The sequence below is a fragment of the Apis cerana genome, linkage group LG10, assembly GCF_029169275.1.
Source record: "Apis cerana isolate GH-2021 linkage group LG10, AcerK_1.0, whole genome shotgun sequence".
In the NCBI taxonomy this organism is placed as follows: domain Eukaryota; kingdom Metazoa; phylum Arthropoda; class Insecta; order Hymenoptera; family Apidae; genus Apis; species Apis cerana.
The window spans coordinates 1,899,345-1,923,267 of NC_083861.1; the positions used below are offsets into that span (position 1 = coordinate 1,899,345).

The 23,923-nt window shown below is 39.0% G+C and overlaps 1 long non-coding RNA gene across 1 annotated transcript; it reads left to right on the forward strand.

Moving 5' to 3' along the window:
• The first annotated feature begins 17,724 nt into the window (after nucleotides 1–17,724).
• On the forward strand, nucleotides 17,725–22,239 carry LOC133666869 (uncharacterized). The gene is made up of 2 exons (XR_009831656.1): nucleotides 17,725–21,896; nucleotides 21,972–22,239. It is a non-coding gene; the product is annotated as an uncharacterized LOC133666869 (long non-coding RNA).
• The last annotated feature ends 1,684 nt before the right edge of the window (nucleotides 22,240–23,923 follow it).

Here is a 23,923-nt window from a genome sequence, read left to right on the forward strand (position 1 = left end):
CCCCTCTTCTTTTTTTTTTACCGTGGAAACGGGTTTGCCCGGCCAAACGTGCTAAAGACGAAAAACGTTCGCGCCTGTACGGCCATTCATGTCTCCGGAGATTCGAACGGCCGCAGTATCTCTGCCACGGAGCGTGAGATTGAAGGCATCTAAGGCGGTTGAAGAGGAGATCCATTTTTATCTTGACGTATTTCCTTTTGGGGAATCAATATAATAAGTTAGATGAAAATATAATATTCGAAATTAAATCGATTAAATGTTTGTTTGAATAGAATATTTAATACACATCTTGTCTATCTTTTATCTTTAGAATTTTTAGAATTTTTAAAATCCATATAAAAATTATTCTGGAATATAATATTATTATTCTTGAGAGGATATAAACAAGTGCAATGCAGAGAGAAATTTATCACAGATATGGAACTAGAAAAATACAAATTCTTATTGTTTTCGATATTGCATTTAATAAAAAAGAAAAGGTTTTAATAAAAGAACGATTGCATGTTTTATTATTTACTATCGATGAGTATTATTTTTCTCTTTAATTCCGATTGCAAATCGTAGGTAACTCCAAATTTAATTAGAAATAATAATAGAGAATATACATTTTCCAATTACTATTTCTTCTAATATCCAATCGGTAATAATTTTTGTTTTAATTATCTTAAAGTTCTTATAAATATAGATGGGCTCTCCTCTCTTACCGCAAGATCTTCAATTTCTTTCCTAAGACGTGCATTCGGTCAGTAGGTTAATTATCAATTTGAATAATTAATTTTGACATTATTGTTTTAAGTAAGGGAGATTAGTCTCCGAGAAAGATCATTAAGGCGGACGGTGTTTAACGATATTCCAGTTTACGTTTTTGTACTCATTAAGTAAACGTGGCCGACGTTAGGTTCGTGGTCGACGCATTTCGAGGGGTTATATCTAGGCTCAACATTACCGCTGACAGAGTTAAATAGCGTTCCCTGACCTTTCGACGAACCGCGATCGCTAAAAGCTTGTACCGGTAGATTAACTTAATAACTTCTTTACAACAGGTCTCTTTCCTAATACCTGACGCCATTCTTCCCTATGTTAGCCCGATGTGACAATTAATAATCGCAGAAACAGTGTCTCTTCGAGTGATTACCAGAGAGTACGAGCAAACATTCATTTCTCCGATTGACAAGCAGTGATTGATCGATCCTTTGTAGAGCCAACGTGCCTGCATATTTCATCGTTTCCTTCCAACTGATTCTAATAGAATTCCATCTTTTGATTTCTCAACCCTTTATTTCGCTGGAACGCCAAGAACTATCTCAGATGTATCTTCTTCAATTTGTAATCAACGTGTTCGGGATATCATTCAATAGAGGATGTCACAACAAATTGTTAACACGTTTCGTTCCATGTGGATCTTTCACAGGTGATGATTATCGATAGAAAATTTCTATTTGTAATTGAATGATATTCTTATGTTAATACTTTTGTAATCGTTTAAAGATTCTAAGAAGCATTAATCTATCATAAAAACCACATCTAATGAGAAATAATACAGAGGCAAACTTGGTTGTGTTACTTAAAAAATTAAATATTATCAGTCAATGATCGGGGAGGATGTTTATCGAATTATGCAAAAACTTGAACGTACGAACATCTATCGTTATGCATATGATACGAACATCCACAGTTCACACTGTGCGAAAGCAAATCTTTATTCAAACTCAATTTCGTTAATTATATTTATAAAAATTTGATTTTGCATAAACATTTAACGACCATATTACTATCTTCTTTTGCTTTTTTAAAATAGGTTTTGAAAAAAAATGTTCACGTTGATTATTTTAAGGTCAAAGAGAAAAAAATTCTGCAATAAGAAAAGTCAAAAGACAGGATGAAATAGGAAAGGAAAAATCTAAATTTTCTAGAATCTTCAATCCAACGAAACCTGTCAAACGTTCGAGATTTCCTCGAAGAGCACTCGTAACGAAACCATCGAGACGTACCAGTCGGTACCTGTACAGCGTCTCTCCGTTAAGTTACAACGACTGGCGCTTAACCCCTGACACAAGCTACAATGGCGGGACGGGACTCCATAATTGTTATTTTAATAAGCTAATTTTCGCCGCGCTCGAGCGCCACGCAAACCACGCGAAGAGGGAAAGGGAAGAGGAAGGCGTTGGACACGTGAGGAGGAAAGGGATGGTGCACGGGGTATGGCCCCATCGACGGCCACGTCGGACGTGCCGAGATTAACGGCTGTATTTCCAAGGGTCTCGACGATTTACCCGTAATAAACGTAGCCACGCTTCTTACACCGCGATCCGTCCTCCCTCGAATCTTCTTTTCCACGAAACACTGTTATCCCTGCTACCTTCGCTGACAACGTTTCGAACTTCAAGGAGAACTTATTCCATTTATCTAGTCGTCTTCTCTATTGGCTTGATTAGTGCAATTATACTCGACTAATATCTTTTAATTCACGATTTATATTTTCACGATACTGACAGTTGATTTGTTAAATATTGCGTTATTATGTACACCATGTATTTTGCAGATTGTTTTAAAATGTACAAAGATGGCTCCCGCGATACTTATCATTTAATTATCAATTTATTACATGGCAACAACAATATCTAACAGTCGTGGAAGGAAGATGGAGGAGGGCAACACGTCTTATTGATCGACCTCCGTACACTGAATTTCTAATTTTCCATTTACGAATGGGAGAGATTTCCAATCAATGGTGTCTTCGGGAGATCTCCTCAACGAGAACAGGGGTGAAAGTATCCGATGATAGGTTGTTACTGAAACTATCTGTATCTTCGATATTTAGAATCTAAGATGTCTATCAAATGGAAGGAGTGTTTCGATACGAAATTTCTCGCATTTCCTGTAACGATGTACGTGCAAGTTTCTTTTGCCGAGTCTCATTTCTGAACGCACACATCTTGACCCCGCGGGGTCACGTAGATTTCCCGTAGGGAGATCCTCGCCAAGATCCTCACCCAATCGAAACGAGCCAGAGACATTTATCTCGTTACAAAACGCCGTCCCCCTCCCCCGTAAGAGAAGATCGATAGAGTTTTCTGGCATTATCGGACACACGATGGAAATTCATAATAAAGCCGCCTTCCGCGACCCTATACCGGCTAGTTTTCAATCATTGCGAAATTGTGAAAGGACTCGGCCGCATCTTTATATGGTTTTCACTCTCTTATTATCTGTGACGCGCGGCCAGCTTCTATTGTCAAACGCGACCAAGAGAAGGTTAAATAATGTCACAGCTTATATGGCTACGAGATCTCTCCGTGGAACAGTGTCTCCCCTTCTCTGGATGCCGAGGAATTTCTTTTTAAAGATCAAATTCTTTACGCCTTATCTCTCCCTTTTGGATGGCACCAGAACCAGGCAATCGTAAACAAACACGTGATGCGAGATGATGATATCATTCTTCATTTCCTTTTTTTTTTGTAAAAAAGAAAAAAAAGAATACTCGAATATCATAAAATACCATATATCATCTATCCAAGTATTTGTAATTTCACGTCTGGATAGATAAAGGTTGTCGTTACTCGTCATTTTAAATATACAATTTTATTATCGGAAAACTAGTAAAATTAAAAATTGGATAACTATCGAAAAGTTCTCCAATTATGTTAAGAAAGAAAGAAAGAAAAAAAAGAAGGAGAAATAGGAAAAAGTTGACACGTTCGAGTCTACGAGTTCGATAAAATAATGATCAATCGATAGATCGAGATTCGTGTTAATTAATTCGATCGCGATTCATTGACGAATTTATGAACTCGGAAACAAGCGTCCCTCCTCGACAATGCACATCAAAAACGACGCGAGGAGGCGATGGTCGAGGCTGGGTTGCGTTCGAATACGGCGTATGAGTTTCAGCAGTCAGGGAGGACGTTCACTCGCATTAACGGCTTATGGGATTCCTGCGTAACTTATTTACGATGACAAAAAAAATCGAGGCTCCCCCGTCCGCCTATAATATACGCTCAAATCCGCTATTCTTCAATTACACTCCTCTCCTACATTCCCCTTATGTTCCCGCGGTTTTATCGTTCCGTCCCTTTCTCGTTCTCTCCGCTTCCCTCCCTCCCTCCCTCCCTGCCCTTCTTCCTCTCCTCCTATAACCCTTTTCTTCCTTCACTCTCCTCGTTGCGCATTCTTGCGTCCTTATCCCTCTCTCGCACTCCTCCTACTTCCCTCTCCCCATCTTTATCCCCCTTTGCACGTTTGCATGCCAAAGAGTGTGCACCAAGGTTGCGTGCATCTGAACGCGTGAGCGTGTACAGCACGGGTTCACCCTGGGGGTCAGAGGTCGGGTACCGTGTAAGAGAAAGAAAAAGGGGTAGAGGTGGATGGGCGTGGTTCGTATTTGAAGTAGAATCGACCCTCCACCTTCTTCTCTATCCCATTTCGACGAAGTTTCTTCGGCTAAGGATACGTCATGGAATTCTGAAGCTATTGAAAATAAGCATCCATACCCGTGGTACCCGCCATTCCCGTGTCTACGTGGAATGGGTGCCCGGCTATTCATTAATTTACGCGTTAATCGACGGAATGAATTTTGTCATATTCATATGGACATTCCACCGTGGAACCATGGGGGTGGATGGGATAAATTGAAAATCGATAGGTAGACGACAGTGTGGATAAACGGAGGAATTTATTATTATTTTATGGAATAGTTATTGTACGTTTATCACCTTGGGTCAAAGTTTATTATAATTGATGTCGTGAATTTTGTCCCCTTTGGAAATTGAATTACTCGAAAGTTGTAAAGAATGGCGGATGGATGAATTTGAAATCGATGAATGGAGGTTAAAGTAAATAAGCAATGAAATAACGTGATAAAGTTTATTTCGTTTGAAGGTTGAATCGTTTCAATAAATCAAAATTACGCGAAGTGAATTTTCTTTCGTTTATGTTATGTGAATAAAATAAATTAAAAAAGGATGTATAAATATAGGAAGAAATTCTGTGATATTACCGTATTGTATGCCTGGTACCGTGTGTTGTAAATTAAAAATACAAAATTAAAATCGAAAGTTTACAGAATTAAAGAAATGAGACGCGTTGTAATGAACGAATAAATTTCCCGATATCGCTTACTGTATCGAAAAATTTATTGTATAAGAATCGTGTTAGTTAAATCAATCTTTTTTTTTTTTCTTGACACAGAGAATCTTTGCCAGTTAACGATGTCGTAATTAGAAAGGGAAGTTGCATACATTCGTTCCTGTATGCGATTAACCGCGGGAATACCGAGAATCTTTTCTAAATGATACGTTTCTTTAGCCTGGAGTAGTAAACATGTTAATAATTCTTGTTACTCGTTACACTTACATGGATACGTAATCGTGTTCGATTAATATGAACGACAAGCTTAGGAAGAACCAGAAATCCCTTTGCTTAACAAATAGGAACACGTATAAACCTTCAGTTCGATGCCAGTCAGATTCATCGAATTCTTTTAATTCCTCGTTTCATCAGATGCTTCCAGAATATTATCTTTCAATCTTGTCCGTTTTAAAAACAAGCTCTTCTAAATCCATCTCGATTTTCTTCTTTTCAAAAAATATATTCTTTTTTCGTACAAAAAATGAATCGCGTATTTATTCATTCGTTAAACTATCGATCTATTGTTAACACGAATTCTTTCTTTAAAATATATCCATTTTTACTAATGGATGTATAAAATAATATTTACACAATTCACAATAAAAATTAGAATAGAATAAACTATTATGTCTCGTAGAATTTAAAGTTTCTCCGGAACAATGTTCAGAATAATAAATTTCGCTTGGTCTATCCAGCTAAACATAACAAAAACTCTTATCAAATTCCTATTAGCTCTGACTCACATGGAACCTCTTCTTTCTCGCGTATTTACAAACAATCATTTTCTTCGAATTTCTAAATATCGCAAACTTGCGGAAATAGATATTAGTCTTCAAACTCAAGCGTTGACAACAGTGTCCACGGTTACGATCGATAATTATAAGCATACCTCGCGTGTCCGAGATACCATGGATACCATCGAGTCCTCCCCTCTCTCAGATTCTCTCGAATCGAAGGAAAGAGTCGAAGTGCAATTGTGAAGGAAATTGAAGGGAGAAGGACTGCTTCGAAAACGGTTCAAACAGGTTCCAAAGGATCAGGATCTAAAGGAACGATTCATCCGCGCCTTTTGCTCTCCCAATCGGGATCGGATCGAGCCGTGACGAGTAGTCGATGCCCGTCGCTAATTTAATAAAAGCATCGCGATGAAAAGGGGAGGGGAGGGAGGCGGTGACAAGGCGAGACGCGCGAGGATCGTTCTGTATCGATGACCAATTTAGATATCGCGTCTGGACGTGGTTCAACGACGATTCTACGACGGGATCCGATCTCGTGATATGTAGTCCGGATAGATCGGCCAGGCTGGATGAGTTTAGCCGCTTAGTCACGTTTCCAGCCCGAGTTGACGCGAGGAATCTCCTCTAAGATGGCCGCGGCGTGATAATTAATTAACCGGGGAGGGAGGGAGGAGGGGAGGGAAGCGTTTTATACCTTGTCCCCCTTTGAGCCTGGTAACATAGAAAATGGTGGGTGAAATTCCGATAGTCGGCCAGGCTCGTTACGATGATCCCTCGCAGTCGGCTTCCCTCCGATGATGTCGGCAATTAAAGTCTTATACCCTCCATTAATCTGCATAGAAATAGAAGGAGACGGACGAGGAAGGGTCGTGGGTGAGGAGGAGGGCGAGAAGAGACGGCGAAGAGATCGCCACGGGGGTTATCCACGTATTATCTATCCTAGAGAGAGATCGGAGAGACAAAAAGGGAGAAACACGAAGATTCTGTCACCGAGGGATCACCGCGGGTGAGGCGCGGCATCAGGGGTGAACGATCGTGATCATCTCCTGGCGATTCTCTCGATTCAACGAACGTACACTGTTCTTCCGCGTTGAACCGTGTACGTGTATTTCTCCAACAGGAAAATGAGAGAATTTGGTGGAAAATTGGGCCGAATAAAACGAATTGAAAAATATGTTATACGAGAAAGATTTTCATTAATAGGAATTTATACAAATTTCCCGAGGCTGTGGAGGAGAAAGAATTCAATTATCGGGTCAGCTGTCTATTTATCCTCGAGTTTATCATCCACCGCGGGCATAATTGCGAGTTCGCGAAAGACGGTTAAATAATTCACCGCGAAATGATTCATCAGGCGCGAGTCTCTTAATTTTTAAACGGTCGGATAGAAAGTCAGAATCTATCGGAGGCGGCCGCCATCACATTTCCTTCGTCACGTACCTGACAGGGTAATGGTGCACAGGGATTAACCAACACCTAACCTGCGGGACACTTACTCGCACGGCAACGACAGATAAATTAGCGATGCTCGCATTGTGGATGGGGTAATAGACGTCGCGGAGCTGACATTTAAGCAACGACAGTGTAACCAACTCTGTTGTAATCTCTATGCGCTGCGCAGTTCGTCGTTGCCGGCTCCATTTTCCGCTTTCCTATATTGCGACGTTCGATCCGTCCTCTTCGTTAGACGAGCAGCTGAATAATGATGGGATAAAAAAGGTATAATCTGATCCGACTTTTTTCTTTATAGATGCTTAGGTCGAGAAAAATATGCGAATCCTAATTGCTTAAAACTTGTAACTTTCGATTGGAATATTCATGAGCTCTGATAAGCTTGATTTATTGCACGAAAATTAATTAGCTCCGTGTAATAGGGGCGATAAGGATAAGGGAAAAACATCTTACACTGATCAATGTACATTTTATATATATATATATGGTGAACGTATCATCGTGACTATGAGGTATTATCTTCATCCCTTCCGTAGGTTTCGCAAATTGCAGGCTTCGTGGATGGATAACTTTTTCGCCTGACGGGATCCAATCGACACTGGAATCGACGAGGATCGATCGTGGAGGCGATGAACGATGAGGAAACATGTTCGATAGGTGTGAAATACATGTATCATTTGGACGAAAATGAAGTTCAAGGGAGAATTTATTTTAAAAGATATTCTTGGAGTTTTAGATTTGTCAGAAATCTATATCGTTGTATGATTTCTTTTTAAATTAAATATATCAAATTTCTGAAATAATAAGCAACTAAACACAAATTTATATTTATTGCGATACAAGTATTATATTACAATGATTTTATATATATATGTATATTTCATTATAACGAAAGAAGAGATAATATGAGAAAAAGGAGAATCTGTTTTTGAGACTTCACCAATTCTTTAAAACAAAACTTTATAACTCATTCATTACGATGGAAATATTATAATATAATAAAAGAGATGAAAAGATATGAAGAAAAAGTACATTGTTTCTTCTCATGCTAACTATTTTATAATTCTTTTAACTCTTTCTCAAAGTAAATCGATCAAAGAATCAAATTTATATATATATATGGACAAATCGAAGAGAAATCGAACACGGTCTCGTTAACGTCCGGCATTTTGTTTTATGCGATCGTGATCTGGCAAAGTTACAAAATAATCGTGGCGTCCTTCTAATCTAAGATCAACCGAGGCGCATCAAAGTTGCCGATGGAATATCATTACGATCGAAGAGATCCACCTGTTTCCATCTTCCTCGGGCTCGAGCACTCCGAAGGGTTATAGCGTAATTTGTGCGAGCGAGACGGAAGGCTAATGATAGTCCAAGTAGAAATATATTATAGATGATGCTACGGGATAACGTAATGAGTAAAACGTGGCTTTATCCAGGAATTTTGCGGGCTCTTCGTTATAATCCCGCAAGAATGCTCGCCCTCCGTCGGCCAATCCTTTGGGAATCAAAATGGTACTATCGCTCGAATTTTCACATGATTAAATCCACGATTTCGTTGGACCAAAACTTTCCTTGGCCTTGTTTAACTTATAAAGTTGAATACTTTGCGTTAAATTACGTTGACAAGTCTTTCACTTCGCGAGTTCTTCTGATATTTAAACGATTGTCAACCTATCACGTATGGTCGGTCATCATACAGTACCAGTTTTCTCATTTATTAGTTCACGGATAATCGTACCGGTTTCAGTGATTAAACTTTCACGGTAATAGATATTACCTCGGTATTACATTATGATTTTATTAATTAAATATTTTTACACTTTAACTGTAATTTGTTAGAAGCATTTAGCTACGTGAAAATAAAATTCCATCTTACTTCTTTCGTTATTTGTTTCGTTCTTGTTGCTAATTTTTACAAAGAATGGAAACGCATCAAAGAATGGAAACGAATTATTCGATAGTATTAATTAATTATTACACGCATTTGAACATCGATTACTACAAAATACGTTCATACTTGAAATATGAACGTATTCTCGATCGTTGTGTCGATCTCGCGTCGAAACTCCATTAAGTCAACGAAATTCACACCTCCATCTCGAAAATATGCTCCATTATCACCCTTTATTCGCTCAAAAAATTCCTCTCATTCGCACTCCCTCATACCCATAAATTCTCCCACCCTCGACTTACCTTCTCGCCCAAGGAAGCCGGCAACGTTTTCTGTCATCCGTCCGTTCCATCCGATCTAAACCGCGGGTTTACAATCGAACAAGATCGAGAGGGATCGAGATCGAGATCAAACAACACGGTTACGAGTTTCCATGGACGATGCTCGTCGAGGCGTGTGAGTTATAAGTTTCCTCGTCTACGATCGTCGCCGTTTCCGTCGTCGTCGACTTTGGTCACCACCACGGTGGTGAACAGTGCGCCTGCGTATGGGCCTGACCGTCAGGTATGTATCGCCTTGAACGGGCACCCGGAGTCTGACCTCCGACCCCCGGGACGCAGGTGAGCCGCGATTTTTCAAACGTATCGTTACCCGTTCCCGTGTATACACACGCGCTTCGAGAAGATATCTGCGGAACACTCGAGGACAAGGGGAGGTGAGGCCGGAGGCGGCGTTTGCCGATTGGTCGGCGCCGTCCTCTTCTTAGCCAGTGACGAGAATGGAGGCCATCCTGACCCACTCCCACCGCGCCTAGTTTATTCTTACCTTTCCTTACCTTTCCATTCCTTTCCTTGCCTTTCCATTCCTTTCCAGAATCCGCGCCGCGCGCGCACGCGCGCGCGCGTGTGTGTGTGTGTGTGTGTGTGTGCATGTCCTCCCTCCCCTCCCCTAAAAGCGACCACCCCGCACAATCGCCACTTGTGTCGCCGTGGACCGAGATCCAGGAAGTCGCATGAGAAGATCCATGAAAACACCGTGCATCCGGAGAGGTCCAAGCTTCCGGGATACGAGGGACCTTTGATGACATTGAACGCTTCTCCTCGTTTTACGAGCCTCGTTTATGGTTTAATTAGGGAGTCACGATTTCAATTTCAGCTTCGAATCGCTTCCGTCTCTACGGATGATATTTATAATAAATGCAATTATTCACGGGTGAAATATGCACGTTAGGAGCGTTCTAAAACAGTCGTTTTAATAGGATTACATCGGCGATGTAACGTTAACACAAGTTATCCGCTATCGAAATAGATGGATACGGAGGCGGAAACGTTCGTGGCTGGGACATTTGCAAGCGAGCCATTCGTCGTCGTAATAACGTCGTCGCAGACAAACCGAGGAAATGTCTTCAACCGATCGATCAATAAATCCTTTTACTCGGTTTGAATCGATTGTCACGTTCCTCCTTACATTTTTTTTTAACGTAAGTCACAATGGAAAGGCTCGGCCTCCCTCTCCTCCAACGAAAAATTCTCTCACGTCCATTCCCCATATCGTGGCATTACGTCGGATCAAACGCGACAAAAATGGCCGAGGACGCGTCACCCGTGCCGGCCAGAATAGGCAGAAATAGATTGGCACGATCAATCTGGCGAGCTGATCCTCGTTCCCTCGTCCTGTTCCTCTTCTTCGCTCTTCGTTCTTTTTCCACGCTTAATGCTTTCTCGTCGAGGTAACCCTCTCGTCGGGTTCGGGACCAATATCTTGGCCAACGCGTTTCACGACGGCGACCATGGTGTCGTAATACCAGCGAGAGCGGCGAGTAATATCTCTATTAATAATGTAATTGCCGGCCAAGGGGATCGTGCATGCGTGCAACGACCATTAGCGGAGGGCAGCCTCCAGAGGGCACCCTTCTCGATGAACGTTCCACCTGTGTGCGTTTACGCGGGTCACGGGTGAAATTAGTGCGATCCATGGTTGGATGAGCGTCGGAAGATGGATCTGGATGCTCAGGGTGATTCGATGTGCAGTTAAAGCTTTCGACACTAACGGAGTACGTAATAAGTTTCAAGGTAAGTCTTGCGAAAGGTTGGTGCAATCGAAGGGTTTACGACAGAAATAATCTTGTCAATTTTTTCTAGAAGAACCGCCCTTCATTGTTACATGTAACTTTTACGAATGTCGATTTATATCGTAATTGTAAAAATTTCGACAAAAATTTTGCCAAAAACAACAATTGTCGTGAACGTCTTCACGAAGGTTTTAAATTGTGTAAATACGACAATTCGAAGATGGTAGAAAACTCTCTTTATAACAAGAAAGAAGAAAACTTCTTTAAAAAATAATCATAAATTGAATCGTCTCACGAGTGACACGTGTGGAAAATGAAATATCCGTGAGGTGTGATCAAATTATAGAATTATTTTTAACGGATACCGAATTCCTTTTTGTCGAATCGAATTTTTCTTTTCCAACATTTCAACCGATTCGACTTACGTTATATTACATGCGTTAAATAATTTAAGCATTTTCGGTGGTTTCGCCTGCACGAAAGGCGAACAAACGCACCGCTCTTCTTGCGTCGTTTCACCAACGTGTTTGCCCGGAACGGTACTAATTGCATTTGCACAGTAATGGACGAGGCCGCGTGGCAACCGCGTGCGTTTTCTCCTCGACACAACGGAAAAAGTTCCTCTAACTGAATGGCAGGCATGCGCTTCTTGCATTTCTATTACGCGGACGGTTTACCATCGAACTACTACTCAGGTGTGTTTACCATCTCTTATCATTGATGTTCGAGATAAAAGAAATATACAGTTTAAACACTTGTCGTTTTTCTTTTTCTTTTTTTTTTTTTTTTTTTTACAAAACATAAAATCAATTTGCTCAGCGTTCTTTATAGAAGATTATTTAAAAATTGAAATGATCCCAGTCATTTGTAAAATTTATTCTTCGATATTAATCGCTTAGAAACAATTGGCATATTTGGGAGAATTTTTATGTAAAAATTGTAACGGAAGTGATTAAGGAAGTCATTATCAATTGTTATGAATATCTGTCTTTTTGTATGGATAAAAAAGAATTTTCACTAGTTCGTCTTTGGTGAGAAACAAAAGCGATTCAAGAGATCAGATTGTAATAAAGCTACGAAATAATCAATTATCGGAATGATATTAAAGACAAATATTATTTAAGATGATGTTAAAAATTTGGCAGAAAAAGATTCGATAACAGTCATTCAGTGATTCAGAAAACCGAGACAAATTACATTTACTACAAATTACGAAAATCGTGGAAAATCGATTTCTGTAAATACCTAGAGATAAATAACTCTTTTATTTTCGCTTCTGCGAAAAATGGACGGAAAGTTATTAACGGTGATGAAATCGCGAATGGAGGAGAACAAGACGAAGAGGACGGTGGCTGCGTGCGTGGACGCATCTCATTCGCTCATTAGGAAGGTATTTCACGGCGTGTCACGTTTTATGTCGGCCACGTGACTTCGCGTGACACTGCCGAGTTGAGCCGATGCCGGGTCAGAGGTCGCGTGCGATTCGCATCGAACCGTTCGGCCCTCTGCGTTTCAATGGTCATCTTCGTGTCTAAGTTCATGTTGAAACTAACCATGCCCAGACCTTTCGTACTGCAATAAACCGTAGGAATCCGTTTGACTTTTTTAGAAGAATACATTCATTCTAATATCATATTGTACATATGATAAATATTAAATTTTCCATTATTTCGATCCAACTTTATAATAATTCAATCCTTTTGAAACTATTTTTAAAATCTTTTTTTTCAATAATTAGCCAATTGTAATTAGATAATTTCAATTGATTAAATCTGAAAATAATTCCCCTTTTTCGATTTCGTATTAAAATTATCTGTTCGAAAATGTATAAAATATTCGGAACAGAAATTTTCTAACAAATATTAAATGAATAGTATTAGAATCGAAGAAGATTGATATTGTATTCCTTCGTGAGGAAATTTTAAAATAATTTCCTCGATTGATAATCACTAAGCATAAAGAGTTAGAGACATTTTTAATTTCAATTTTTCTCGAAATATTACATTACATTTTTTCAATCTTACGTCTAACATCTTACACAATTCACACACACGCACGAAAGAAAAAAGAGATGGAAAAAGTTTTCAAATATTTCGCTTCAAATTTTGCAAGATCCAGATTCCTCGGAGAATCCAAAACCGTGTGTTAAAAAAAAATCATCAGAATATTCGCGACAGAATGCGCCACAAATTTCTACATTTTCGCCTGATTTACAACTTCGAGCTGTGCAAAGGTCGGTCGTGAACGTAACACGACCCGGAACGACGTATTCTAATTTGGTTAAACTTTCATAAACGGGACAACGATGGACGGGGCGAGAGAGCGTGTCTCAGCAGGGGTGCGCGCCGCTCTTTTAACGACTCATTTGCGTCTCGTGGAAACTTTACGGTCGGCCTGATCGATTATTTTATTTTATTTTATTCCTACGTCCACGCTCCCTCCTCTGCCTTTCTCGTGGCACCGTCTGCGCTTCGTTTTATCGATGTATCGCGTTTCCTATTCGAGATCTCTCGAGATCCTCCGGTTCTTCATTTAGTGAAACTTATCGAATCGGTGAGAAATCGTTCCGGATAATCGATTCTGAATGCATCTAAGTGATGGATTGCTTGAAACTCTATTAAAATACTTGACATTCGAGGATGATTGCCAGTTTATGAGTTTTTCGTGGACGAAACTCTTGCGAGTGTGATTGAAACCGTAATGAAATTTAATAAAATGGAACAGTTTGTTAATATATAAGAAACCAAAGGATTTCTAATATATGATTGAACTGTAAAGAAATGTTAGAAAATTTTCGTTGATATACGAGAAACGGTTGGTTTCTTGTTAGAGTGTGAAGTGTGACTAAACCGTTGAAAAAAATTTAAATGGGAAAATGGGAAATTTTATTAGTACGCGAGAAAAATAGATTCTTCTCTTAATGTCTGAAGAATGAGCGAAGAAACTTGGGAAAGTTGCCGTATGACAAATTGTCTGTGTTTCTTATGTGAAGTGTGACTTCATCGCGAGGAAGCATAGAAAAGGGGAATATATTTTCATAATGTACGAGGAATTATAGGTAAGTTCGTAAATTTGGGATCAAACAGTTGTAATCCTCCATGAAAGAGCTTTATTCCGAGGGAAACAACGGCGGGGATAAAAATTAGAGAAATCTGATGTTATCTCTCGAACACGGATTCCTAAGTTATACAAGGTTCTTAATCGCTGCTGGTGCCTTTATCTACGATCATCAGACGGAAAGTAAAAGGATACTTTCTCTCGAAGACACGAAATTCCGGAGCCACTTGTTGCTGGGCCAAACGCATTAATAATCGTGTAATCGTCTCAAACACAATATCCAAAAAGAAACGAAAAAGTCTAAGGCACCGTAAACTTATCTTAAACCCGAAGCACTTACATTTACAAGAATCTTTGGAAGTAACCTAAATTCGATTTTATCATAAACCGTACAATCGCTCCAAATTGCACAGAAATGATTTCAAATTTCAATTTCATCCAAAATAATCTCGATAATTCGCAATTTTTCTCAACGAATAAATTATACGTCTTCAATAGACTCTCGAATCATTCTAAGATTTCGCTACGTCCTTTCTTTTCACATGGAAAATTAAGACGATTTCTACCATTGTCCCTAGCGTAAATCATATTCTTTGACACGTAACGAATTACCATATGTTTTCGCGGCAGCGAAGCGTGAAAGGAAAAAGGCGGGAAAGCGGGAAACGCAGGTGTTTACTTAATCGCGAAGGGAAATGCTTGTTTCGCGGAACTGCGAACCGCCTTATCTTTACGACGATGAGTTTTCAGCCCCGTCCATTCGCGCCCGCTCGCTTCCCCGACAACTTTACAATTCCGCACGCCGCGCGGGAGTGCTACAGGTTTATAGTGGTTGCGTTTATAATACGTCTTAGGCTTTATGGCCGGCCGTGCGCGCGTTACCAACCACTCCTTCAATGCCGGATCGTCGCTTTTCCTCGATGCCAGTCACGACCGCGACAATGTCCCCTTTCAGCGGCCTGGTGTTTTAGAAGATCGTGGCAATTTGGATGTTTATGTCCGGTTTTGACTGACAGAATGATAGCGTCGCTTCCAGCCGGTCATAAAATTTTGAGAAACGCGGATTACGAGATCCTCGATACTTTCGTCTGACTTTTGCTACGTATTTTACAAGACGAATGGAAGAGTTCTGCATTACATTAAATTCTAAACGATTCAATTTATTTTTTCTAATGGTATATCTTGCAAATTTTAATCGTTCTCCAAAATTTCAATCGAATGATATTTAATGATAATTAATATTGAAATTTGGTGAAATTTGAAATGAGAAAATTTGAAATCTATTCCATTTAAATTTTATTATTTTAACGTTATCGGTTCTTTCCAATTTTCAACACGTGTTTCCCAACATATCGACGGAAAAACGAGGGTAACGCGGTTTAATTACCGCTATCAATGGCGTCTAATTTAATTATCGACAACCGTGCAGGACGAATGACTTCACGGGAGATTAATGTAATAACGACTGGCGCGGAGAAACGATCGATCACCGGCGAGAGAGTATCGATCGTTCGTTTCGGAATTTTTGTTTCGAATGCCACGAGTCACCCCGTGTCTACCAATGGGAGATTATGCACGCATAGCAAACACGAATGAGCGTTGCCTGTTACGATACTCGCTCGTATACACTTGTCCAGATTCCTGAGAGTATCGTATACCCATTGGCGTAGACTTATGCTGATCTTCTTAGATCCTCGATCAAAATCCTTGCCTCGATTCTATTAAATAACATTTGGCGAAAATGTATTTCCATCCTCGCGTCAATTCTATATCCGTAATCAGCTTTGATCGACTTCTCTTTAATTTTTACTTTCTTAAATATTTTTCTATCGTTTATTTCGTATATCGTTAACATTGAAAACAATGAAATTGTTATATTCTTTGCAAGTGGATTCTATTTTATCTTAGCTTTAATTGAGTTTTTCAACATTTTTATTTATTCGTATTTTATTTATATATTTGTACGAGTGGCAACTAATGCTACACGATACTGGCAATATATTCTCGAAGGAATTGAAAAATATTGTCTGGTATAGTAAAATGTTAAAGTGTGATCAAAGAAATTCGATACGATTCGCCGTTGTATCTTGTAATTTTAGAGATATCGAAAGCTTAAGTACATATTGTCATGTAGAAATAATACATAAAATATCTAAATGTCTTTGGGATCGTACAATTAGGTTCTGATAATTCGTCGATTCATAACGTAAGTGGTTGATATCTAAGACGATTTACTCAAAATTATTGCCTTAACAAACGCATAAAACTATATAATCTAAGGAAGATCGTAAATCAAATGAAATGCAAGTAAAATCCTGTTATTAAACTCCTCCTATAATTTCACCTACTCTTGGATTACCCTATACTCACTCGATTCCAAAAGCGTACAGTGTATCGCGATTCCAACGTGTCATGATTAACCCATTAAGAATCCAAGCAATGAAATAATACGTAAAAGAATCGTGAAAAAATAATGATGTTAAATAACATAAATAAAGAACTTATATATTGATTTGTCAAGGAAGTCTATTATATATAAATCAGATGCGCGAGGAAAAAGTTTTCGTGTCAAGTCATAAAACAATAAATTATCTATTTTAAATATCTTTGAATTTAAAAAATATTTTTACATATTTGAGAAATTAAATTTCAAGATGAAAAAAAATATTAAACATAAATTTATAAAATTCTCCTGTATAATAACGTAACACCCCGTAACAAGTTCGTAAAAATTAATTATTTTTTTTTATCATTCATTATTCTTCCTAAAACAAAAATGTCCAAAAAATCGACGTCTCTTTCCAACATCTAAATTTCCGAAACTCGAAATTCGAAGAAATAATATTACCTTGAATAAATTTATAAACAGAATTAACATTTAATCCTCGTCAAAAATTAGGCTAAAATTTTTCAAAATTATCATACGAATTAATGATACCACCTATAAATTTTCATCGATTAGGGAGGATAAAAGGGATCGTTCCACTGCTCGAAACGAAGAATCTGAAAATCAGTAGTATCTGGCCGTGGTGGTCAGACACGTAGGGGCCGGATTTACGCCACTGTCGGTGCGCGCCAGTTGTATGCAAATAGCATCGGATAAAAATTGATCAACGTCAGCCACCCGATGAATCTTCGAAGGCAATCAACGTGTCTCATTAACCCCCGCCCCCGTCGAACAGTGCCTTTCAATCTCGTTACCGGTTTCGATCGATGATACGTTCGAACGGATCGATTTCGCGGCATGTGATCACGAGCGTGAGAATCACTGCATCCCAATTGATCCTAGGGTCAATGAAGCTGTTGAATGATGACCACTGACAGGTGCATTCACAGGATTGCGCATAATACCGCGCGTTGCCAGCGAGTTTTTAGCCTTGCCTATGTGTTCGTCCCTTCCCCTCCCCTCCCCTCCCCCCTCTCTTCGATTTTTCTCCTTCTTTCTCTTCGCTCTTCGTCGATCCGTATGAATCGCCTTTTGGCACAGAGTTCCCTCTCTCTTTCTTGCAAGAACTTGCACAGCATTCCCCGCGTTTCTACGCTCGCGCACGATTCGCGAGTTTCGAGCGGCTCTCTCGCGGCTAAGGCGAGAAAGAGAAGGACGGCGCGATCACATTGTTTCGATGTTATTTGAAGTCGTTAATTATGCATGGAAATTGAAGATGTATGGCTTGGCCGATCTTGGTCTATTCGAGGTCCGAGACACGAGTGACTGCTCGACGGAAATGGAGTCTCTGTGTAGTCAGGCTTTGTGCGGGGTTAAAGAGACGTGTAAGAAAACAGTAAATAGAGTACCGTCGCCTCTGACAACTGTGCAGTTTTAAGAGCGTCTGACGTCTTGTAAAGCGATGTTGCCTTTTCGTTTAAGTATATTGTTTCACATATACCGCTGTTATACCAGTTCACTACGAATTTTATCTATTAATTTTTGTATTAATTTTCTAATAATTAAACATTTGAATCAGTGTTTTGAATTTTCTATTGATTAAATTGGATATCGCTGTTATTCAATTTTTTCGAAGATATAAAATATACATTTTTTTTTTTATTTATAAGATAATATACACGATCTTAAGAGCATCCTGTCAAAATTGAGAATCGCGTTTCTTCCTCCGTGAGACAATTGAGACAATTTATCGATCAACTCGTGTTTCTTATGCGCGTGTAAACGCTCGTGTAAACTCCACGAACGTGAAGAGTTTAACGCTCTAAGTGATACAAAGCTGTCCGCGATTGACGCCGCATTCTCACCCGCTAGGCGTTCGCGTACCGGTAAATGCGGCCGATTCATCATGGAATCATTCGCGCCAGGAGAATTCATTTATATTAATGAATAACTTATTAATCACGGCTGACGAGTGGCCGTGGCCCTTTGCAAGCGTATCAATTATTATTCGCGCGCGTTACAGGTGTCCCTAAACGTGACTCCGTTCTGGAACAGAAGTGAGGTTATGTTTTGATTAAATATGGCGCATGTTCAATTTTCTGTTCAGGTTAGGTGAATTGGAAGCTTAATTTTCAGTTGCTGGCAAAAAGAAAATAAGGAAATAATAAAAGTGAATGGTAAAGTGAAGAAGTAAGAAGTAATTAGAATGATTGGATATTGGTTAAGTAAGAAATTAATAGTTGAAAAGTTCTATAAATTTCTGCTTTATATAAAAAGCAAGAAAAAATATTTACAAACTTCCATAGAAATTTTATTTTCCCCTTTTGCTGGTGAAATCGGTGGTTCACTCAGAGTCCTGTGAAGTACTCGTTGCTTGAGGAAGTTTGAGAAATTGTCTAAAGTCCTTCGATTGACAGAAACAATATGTTTCTTCGATCCTTCTTCCGTTTCAATTTTAACGAGCTCCACGGGACACGAGGGTCGCAAATTTTGATTTTTCTAGAAGCCGTGCAAACGGAATAATGATGGATAAGAGATGCTGAGATTTAATTTCGATGATTAGGATTGAATAATTGGTGATGTGCTGACTCGAATGAGCGAGAATCCACCTCGTTGATTTTTTTTCTTTCAATTAACATTCCTATATCTCCTTTTTCAGCGAAAAAGAGTGCTATGAAGTTGATTGAAGTCCAGGAATGTGAGGTTCGTGAGATCTATCAGTAATAGAAATGCGATTCGATTGGTGTGTAATATTGCTTAATGTCTGATAATTTCAACCATGATAAAGTTGCATTTTCAATGTATAATTAACAGTGATTGCAGTCGTATAATTGAAAATTTGTTTAATTGTTTCCCAATTAAATAGCTTTTTATTATGATTTAAAGATTATTCAGTGATGCTTAAATTAAAGAGAAATAAATGTACATATACCTTTCGAAAGGTTAAAGGTATGCAAAATATATTTGCGAAATAATTTCTTCTCTTCAAAACTCTCTTATATTTATCGTAAATGATATTTCACTTTAAAATATTCCAAGTGTCATAAAATAGAAATCTTTTAACCTCGATATCCTCTCGAAGTATAGATTTTAAAAAAAATATAACCCTCAATTCTTTCCCTAGATCAATTTCTGAAAATCTAGAGCATCAAAACGAAATTCTAGAGAACATACATAGATTTTCCGAGCCTCCAATAAAACTTCCAAAAGAATTTCCTCAACTCCTGAATCCGAATAAAAATTTCCTCCCATGATAAATCGTCGCGTTTATAAAACTCCCCACCTCGTTTTTCACCATGGGCCATCCGCGTCACACTCTTCCCTCCGCGAGCCGACGCAAAAAGCACCCTTCACCCTCGCGGCTGACTAATCTTCAATTATTCCAATACACGATGAAATATTACAATCGAATAATTTATTCGCCCGATAACGCGCCACGGCGTTAATGACGATCCTTCCCTCCCTACACCCGACCGTCCATCCACGCTAATTACAAAATAGCAACTGTGCACGCGTGCAACGATTATCATTATCGCCGACGAGCCGGTCGTTTCACCGGGCAACGGAGAAAAAGTGGAAAAAGGCCCCTTTACCTTTAATCCACGGCCAACGCACAAAAGGGTTGCATCATAAAAGGGTTGTTGCCAGTCCGGTTGTTGCAGAAGAACCGGATGCTGATTAACGGCCAGCCGAGACACTAACGATCCCGTATTACCGCGATATAAATGATGATATTAACAATCTTGTAAACTGCATCGTGGGAGTCGGTCGAAGGTGAAACGCTCCTCTCCGCTCGCCGGTAATTAAGATCTTAATTAGGTATTCACCGGTTACCTACGCGTACCTATCGTTATTGACCTTCTCTCTCCGCTGCGCAGCCCGTTGCTTCCTCGAACGAGACTTCAATCCCACCACCAGTTTCCACAACAACACCATCGGTTTGACGACAACGTTCGAGAGGGTATCGATAAATCCACTGCAGTCTGATCCAGAGAGGCAGCGTAAATTACGTCTATCTACGGAAAGAGAGAGAGAGAGAGAGCTTATCGATCGATCCCCAAGATTAATTTGCCTGCAATTAATCCCATCCTCGAACAGGGGCCTCGAATAGGCCTCGAACAATCGGCTAGATTTCAAACAGACACGGAGGAGGAAATGCAGCGCATCGGATTCCTTGATTCGATTATCGAGGGTGCATCTCTGCCAGATACTTTTCTCGAGATCCATCGTTCGATAAGATCCGAGGAGTCTCTCTCTCTCTCTCCCTCTCGGCTTTATCCGCTCGATAGTTCAGTTATTTAAGAAGCTTTTCTTGGAGGAATCTCGGAGGATTTGATTGTTCGTGCGGAGACAATGGGTTCCATGTGTATCGACGGACGAGAGCAAAGCCGACCGACGAATAATTAAAATATTTTGACGGCCCCGTTTGCGCGCGCGCAACGCCTCCTTATTTCACGACTTGCGCCGGGCTGGACGATAAAGAACGGGCCGGAATGCCGGACGATCGTATCACCGCGACTTTTATGCTTTCTTATGTCGACCACACGCACACTCCGTTGTGGGAAACGTCATACCCTGGGATCGTATAAGTAAGGCGATCCGCCTCGGGGGAGGGGAGGGGGGATTGTTTCGATGGGTAATGACGTTTTAGCGGTAACAGGATACCGTGGATTTTTTAAGGGATTTAAGGGGATCATTGATTGAAAGAAAGAAGCGGTTATTTGTGAATCTTCAAGAGTTTTGAGGTTACGTTTGATTTGAAGAATTTGAAGAATGTCGCTTCTTAAACATTTCATTAAGAGTATTTTTAATTTGATGAGGATAATTGAATAGTTGGATAGGGGAAATATACGTAAGTGTTTGTAATTCTTTTTTGTAACAGTAGTGTGAATCAATTAAAAATATCGCATTGAAGAGAATTGAATACTAATTTTTCATGGATTAAAATAATTTTTATTGTGATATTACTCGAGGTATTTTCTCCTTGCTTTATATTTGATAAAATGAAGAATACATTTGGTAATATGTGTAAAATTATAGGTTTTGCAAGGCGAGTTGCGAAAAAATCAAGAAAATGATCGAATCATTGATGGCACAGCCGGCTGTGACGTTTCAATTTCTTGACAGTTTGAGTTTGTCCGTCGACCATAAGCGTATATGCTTGGAATATCTGTAAGTATGTATGTAGATATATAAGAGGATTTTCTGTGATCTACGATTCATCGTGAGATATTTGCTATGTTACAGGATGAAATTCAATTTCAATGAAAGATTCAATGAAATAATTCCATGAAAGATTTTATGGATTCAAAATAGTTTATTGGAATAGTTGCCTCCCTTTATCGTCTGTGATTTATTCCCTGTAACAAAGTACAAGAAAAAAGAAAAAAGAAGACAGCTCGTTAAGCTCAAATATAAGTTATACCAAATTGTAAAATAAAATATTAAGTATTATAAATTTTTACTACAAATTGTAATTTTTTTGAAAATTAATAAATAAAGAATATGTTCTTAATATTTGAGAAAAATTTATTTATTCCTATGAATAAATAAATGCGACCCTACTTTTCCTTGTATTATTGTATACTTTCAAAAAATAAAAATTTTGCAATATTTATCACATTTTCATTATATCATAAAATTATTCGTTGAATATTATTCTAAATATATCCATCTATCCCATAAAGCAATTTCCACTATGTATGAGCACTCCTTTCATTATTCTCCATTATCTTCGATCGCGGAATCTAATTCTATCCGTAGATCAGGGGGCCTAATCAAGCATTCCAAGCTATTCCATACGCAGTTCAAAGATCAGGGATCGTAAATAATTCTTCCTGAAAAGTCTGAAACTCTTCGTGCGATCAAAAGCAATCAGGATGCATGAGAAGACCAACAGCACTCCAGTTGGCCGATAACTAATCGCCGCAAAAACCGTCACGAAAGCAGTGAAACCATCAACATCGTCGTTTGTCGTCACGCTAAAAAGAGGTACGACTAATTGCCGCAAATCCATGAATAATTCAAGCAAACGAGGATCAATTCAATGTTGGTGCTTGAATCCCGTTTTCTTGATAAAAAAAAAAAAAAAAAAGAAAAACTGAAATGATCGATTAATTTTCAAAGTTTTGCATCTTTCTGCATCGCGAAAAGATCAATCTCCGTTAAAGAAACGCGAGGGTGTACGATCTTTTGAGCGTAGCCGCGCCGAAGATTATCTCCATTATCTTGCTCTATCGCGCATGATCCTTAGATCTCACCCCGAGATACGATCGCGCCAACGATCAGACCTCATTCTCGCGGAGTAGGGCCGCGACCGGTCGCTCCATTACAGATCCTCCCGACCGATCGTGGCCTCTTTCCCTTCTATTTCGCGCAAATCTCTTCGTGGCGCGATCATCCTCGAATCGAAACCTAAGTAGACGCATTCATACGATCGGCAATACACCGCTACGTTTACGGTTATCAAGATGTGCACGTACAAAAATAAATTTGTATTAGAATTCGATAACTCAATTAAAATTCTTAGCTGACTAGTCTCTCTGAATCCTTACAAATGACAAATACAAAATTGAAAAGTTACGTTTTGGAAAAAGAAGTTAATCGTAAACAGTTACGAGGATTAGAATAAGATGAACCAAAAACAAGCGTGATAACAATAAAAGATAATACAATTTGGAAAGCCGGTGCATTATTTTATACAATGGTGTATTAAAAATTATCGAGAAATTTCAAATAAGAGGAATACAATCTTGGAAGTGTTAAAAAATATAAAAAAATGATAAAAAACGAACTAAAAGTGGCAGACGACGTGTATGCAAGGAGCAAATATCTAAATTTGTATATATATTGCGAAAAAAAATGTCTCACAACTCTAGAAAAATGGCAACGATAAGATAAATGGTAAAAAAGTGAGTGGGGGAACGGTGGATATACGACAATTGTGAAAAAACTCCTTTTAAATTATATTCTCCTGATAGAAAGAAAGATCGAAGTAAAATTTCGTTCATTCGGTCTATAATTCCAAGAATTTGTCCCCAGTTCCAAGAATTTTAAAAATTCTCAGAATTTGACGTCATTTCTTGGAAAAATTTTTCGATCGACCTCCTATCGTATCATGTTCTCCTAATACAAAGTCGAATTTTTGGACAAAAATTTTTCTATCGCTCAGGGAATTTCGAAATTAGTCTTTTTTCTTA